Below are 5538 nucleotides of genomic sequence, written 5' to 3'. Positions count from 1 at the left end.
ACTATAGGTAATCTTCCATCCCTGTCCATGTCACAGTAAAAAATGTTCACTTTTTATTTATATATATATATATATATATATAATGTACATGTGTATTTATGTTTTTATTTATTCATCATTTCATGTTTTTATGTGTTCTTGTGCAAATGTGTATGTGTTGCCCTTTGGGGACATTAAAGACATTTCAATTCAATTCATGTTACGGTTAAATTGTATGTAAAAGTCTGTGAGTGCTGCTTACATCCAGCTGTTGAAAAGCACTGACTTTATGGTCTATGTTGTTGGAAAACCCAACATAAAAAAGACAATAAAAGTAAAGACAGACAGATCTATTTCACATTACCACAGCTTTGAAAAACACAAAAATACGTATTTTTTAAGTTTATTTGGGAACAAGAGATACTAAAATTAAATAAAAAATAAAACTTCTCATCATGTATTTCGATTTGCTTTTAATTTACAGCAGTTGGACACAAGAACACAAACACCTGACAATACAAAGCAATAACACTGCAATAACACTGCAATAAAAGCCACCTATCTTTTTGAGGCTTATACTTGATGAGCCAAGTCAACAGCTGGTTTTTAAAAGGTATTTATTACAGCATCGTATCGTCAGGTCCTGATATTTTTGGCACACAATAGCGTACCATCGGACGTCTGCACGCTCATGCATGATCCAAGCAAATCAGGGGCCCATGTTGTCTGTTCAAAGTGCTATTAAAAGTCAGATACATGAATTTGGACCGTGAGTCCTGACATTAAATGTGAATGACACATTAAAAAAACATATTAGGGCTTAAACGTGACGTGAACCTTGTTTCTGAAGAAAAAACACGTCGCTGCAACCTAATTATGAAATGTAGGCGGCATGTCACATGAAATATGAATAAATATTGTATAAGTGATTAAGCCCTGATCCAACATTGGCTGTGTGTTTGTGCATTTTGCTAATCCATATCGCCTCAGTGTAAAACAAAGTTTGATTTAACTATAATTTCAACGTGTAGAACATTTTTTAACAGCACTGCGTGATTACAAGCATGACTCAGCAGTACAGAAATACTGGGCCACCTTTCCACCTGATGCTGGTTGCTATGGTACCATCAGTCGGGCACACGTTCTCAAAATACAAATAAACATAAAGGGGATGAAGGCAGCGGGGGAGAGGATCCCATACTGGTCCCGTTCGAAACTCAATCTGGAGCGAGTGTGCCGTTTGTTCTGCAGCTTAAGCAGGCAAATCATTGTGGTTTGTCTAATTGTCTGGGATAATTCCTTTTTTTTTTTTTTTTTAAAGCTAGACAAACAATATCAGAGCAAAACAAAAGACGATGCAAAACTGCGCCTCATTCGAGCAGCTGCATGGACGCTAATACAGATGCAGAGCTTTTAACTGGTGAGTGTAGCTCCATTTTAATGCACAACACTAATGCTTTCCGTCTACAATCAGCTCTGCATTGTTTTTCAGTCGGTAGATGAGTCATTGTTCATTTAATCTTCGATAGTTAAACATCTGAACGGGCTTGGTTAAAAAAAAAACTGTGTGTCGTCGTGAATCCGGTTAGCAGTTGTCAAGAGAGAAACACCGAATTGACATGCTCCACCTTGCTTTTCCTAAACTCCCTAAAACCAAATTTAACAAAAGGAGGGACACACACTCGGTGCCAACAGTAAATTCAACTCTTTTATACTAGTGTAGGAGACAGAGTGTGCTTGGAGACCTTGACTGTTTGTTATAACGTGGTCAGTTAAGTCAGCCACTCCCTTAAAGTAGAAAGATATTGGGTGCTCTCTGCAGTAAATGAACAAAAAAAAGTTCCAGCTCCACTAACGTTTCTACTGAGATCTTCACTTGTACTCACACGACAAACTAAATGAACTCAGGGACGGACATTTACAAGTATTGCTTCAAAACAATGGCTTCCACATGCATTTGCTCCAATGTTATCAAACTTTATGAGCTTATTATGAGCTTGTGAGTTCACAAACCTGCTTTATATTTTAACAGGTAGGAATTCTGCCTCACCGCTAAATCAAACAACGTGAATTCTCCAACAATGCTGGTGGATTACGATGCAGATTTGCACACATTAGCTTGTAAAATATTAACCCGTGCTCAGTGCCTGATCTTTGATTATTATTATCTTGATTATGTCAGAGGGCGGTTTCATAACTGTGTCACAACATGTATGTACAATTAAGACCACACACACACACACACACACACACACACACACACACACACACAGTGGGGACAAAAATGACATGAGGTTTGTGGTAAAATCTCCTCCTCTGCTGACACAGATTCATTCATACGTCGCTCGGAAAATGTTGGAATCAACAGCAGAGAGAAGAAGAGCGGATTAAAACTACGACTCGTTAAAAGTTTCTGCCACTTGATAAAAGACGCAGCCACCAGCTTCTGATCCAAAAGAGTACAAAAACCAATGAATCACATCACCTCTATACCACAAGTTCACACAGTTTGCAGTGAATGTGAGGTGCAGTCAGCTGGTTAGACTAACGAGGCCGTTTTAAGGAATCACTTTTCAATCAGCTTGTGTGTTTGGATAGATTTAGACAGATACCCAATCAGAAAAACGATCAATCTTTGCTGAGTCAAGCTACTGAGGCCCTTTGGGGTTCCCCCCCCCCAATCAAGTAAGAAATCAGTATGACCACAAGTAACATCAGACTGATACTTGGAAGACTTTCCACCAGTATGACTCAAAATATTAAGAAGCCAGCTCACGTGTGTCCCTTTATAGGTTTTCTTCGAGTAGACACATTACTCATCAGTCCGTGATGAAGCACTTTAAGCGTAAGACATCTGAGATATGTTAGGAATTAACTTACTGATCGTCCACAGATTATGTATAAGAAAATAAAACCGCTAGTAGGTTAAAGTCTGTCGTGTGAGCTGTTGGACTCGAGGGCAGTGGAGTTATTTTTGGTAATCTACATAATCTGTGGGGCTGAGCCGACATCACATCAGTAAGTTAATGTCAGCTGTTTATGCAAGGGAACTGCTCTCGTGCTAGGATATGTATTACGTTTCAACAAGATGGTTCTTACACAGTGTAAATGATGTATGGTAATGTTTGAAAGCCTTCACCATATCGCAATGACAACAAAGCCTTCTCTCTGTTCAGACGGGGGTCACACCATCGTTGTAGCCTGGCATTCATATGTGTTAGGATATATATGTGTTCGTCCTTAGTTTGTGTTTTTGTTGTGTGTGTGCGTATGTGAAAATTTGGTAGTATCTAGAGATGTAACAGTCTTCATGATTAAGTCTGTGGGATAGTTTGCTGCCTAATCTTTAGTTCACGTTGCACCTTCGCATTCTTTTTGCACTTAGGGGTGTGGGGCAGTGCGGGTATGTCGCCTACACACATGCTCTACGCTATTTAGTGTGGGACTTTTGTGCAGGGCGCATTGAAGTCTATATTTGCCTCACTGTGTCATCCCTAGATCGCCGTTTTCTATGATGGTCGATCGTATAAATAAGGATGATACTGAGGACCATAAGCGTATCATCGGATTATCTCAACAGAGCTGTCTGAGGGGCTGACAGTTTCTGTAATCAACTTTGTCTCTCTCTGGGATTAAAAAACAGCCATCCGTTAGATTGACTACATACCGGTCAGAATGAGGCTGGCCGCTAGCCGCTCAATCAGCCTGCAAACCTGTGCAGTCAGTAATACTTGTGATTGTTTGACAGATTAAACTTGTACTATGCAGTTAACAGATTTTCCACATTTCTTTTGACGTGTTTGTGGTGGTTCGTGCTTGTATGTCCTGTGTGGTGATGTGATTCATTGTTTTTGTGGTAGCGTTCTGTTTGGGATAAGATCGCATGCAAGTAAGGGGGCCTGGCGTGCGATTATCAGTAGGCTGGTTCTGGCTAGATCTGTGTTGTGAACAGTGGGAGGGTAGGGATCAATGCCGCGATATTTAGATTTGCTCGCTGTGCGACTATACAACTAGCACACCTATTTGTCTAGGGCTACAGCGGCTTTTTATAGCCTCCATCTCAAAAAGCAAAGATCTTTCTCTCCCTCCTCTCCGTCCTGTCTCTCCTTCTCATTGCCGATTACTGTTGAGTCGTGCTTACTTTCTAAATGTCTTATTCCCCATTTTAGAGGCGAGCAATTGTATTTAGTGCTCCAAGGCATTACTGGAGGCAGAGGCGTATTTTTATCGCATCTGAAAATGCATCCTCTGCATTATATGCGCCCTTAACTGGCTAGTTATGTTCGTAGTGTACGATGTAAGTTGTCCGTCGGGTCGTGGTGTGCTTGCACTTAAGCAAAGTTGTCAGCGTAATATATGGTATATGTGAGTAAAACTTGTAGATGGTGTCGTCTCATGTGACAAGTTATGAACCGCCCTTGACATAATCAGATCGTGTAGGTGTGTGGGAGGTATATCAGATCAGTGCATTCATATTGAAGATCTGGTTTGGCACCATGATGTATCAATTTTTCAGCTAATCCGTGATGCTATATTTCTGCATTGGTTGAATCGTGTTGTGATCATTCTATAGGTCGTCTAATGTTTATATGTGTCGTTGTAGTATCTTTCATCGTTTCATTCGTTCGTTAATTTTCATATCTTACAGTTTGGTGATATAACTGCAGGAGCGCTGGTATCATCCCTAAATTGTTAAATGTAAATATATCATGTAAATCAGTTTTGGGATCCATCTCCTAGTTGTATCTGAAATATCATAACCGTTTTGCTTGTTTTTGAATAAGTACATTGGTTTTACATTTCACTTGGTTAGGGGTCCTTAGACGCTTCTCCGCAATGATGTAGTTGAATGCCTATTATTTATTGTTTTATGATATGCATTATATTGTTATTAAATTTTTTATCTTTTATTTTATTGTCTGTTCTCCGTATGTGTCTTTATTTCAGTATTGTCGTTTAGTGTCATTTAATTTTTTTTCTTGTACTGACACCTGTGATGGAATGGCCAGTGAACAACATATGTCCTATGTGGTGTGGCAGGGGAAATTGTTTTTTACTGTTTTCTTAATGATGTGGATAGGATGTCGAATATGCCTTGCACCCTATTTAAACTCGATCCATGTTGTGTTCATTTCATTATAAAGGATGTAGGGTTTGAGGGAAACTTATCATGGATGAATTCTTGTTTAAATAGTAACATAATGCTATACGTCTTTATTTTGTTCGGGTTTGTATCCAGGCTGTATAATTTGCACTAGCTTGATCTATTAAGCATTCAGTTTTCTATTGCTTACTATTAGGATAATATGCGATCTTTGTATTAGCTTGCACATGTTGAATTACATCCATATGTTCATCTTTTCTACCAGTAGCAGAAAGGCGAGCACCAGTACCTGGCTCTTAGATTATAGCTGGCGTGTAGTTTTGTGTCTAGTTTGTTCTGTCTCGGAATGTGTTAGGATGGTGTGTAGGGCGAGTGATTGGTGGATGCAATCGCGCATACAAGTGCGTGACAGTAGTTCCCATATTTCCTCTCCACACCAATATTTGTCTCTCTTT

At 39.4% G+C, this 5538-nt stretch overlaps 1 protein-coding gene across 3 annotated transcripts in view; it reads right to left on the bottom strand.

Annotated features, from left to right (window-relative positions):
- Window positions 1-5538, bottom strand: part of tmem63ba (transmembrane protein 63Ba) — a 23088-nt gene that overhangs the window by 16827 nt on the left and 723 nt on the right. The window lies entirely within an intron of this gene.

Source organism: Morone saxatilis, unplaced genomic scaffold (assembly GCF_004916995.1).
Source record: "Morone saxatilis isolate NCDOM2014 unplaced genomic scaffold, NCSU_SB_2.0 Contig19, whole genome shotgun sequence".
NCBI classification, from domain to species: domain Eukaryota; kingdom Metazoa; phylum Chordata; class Actinopteri; family Moronidae; genus Morone; species Morone saxatilis.
This window is presented reverse-complemented; position numbering and strand designations above follow the sequence as displayed.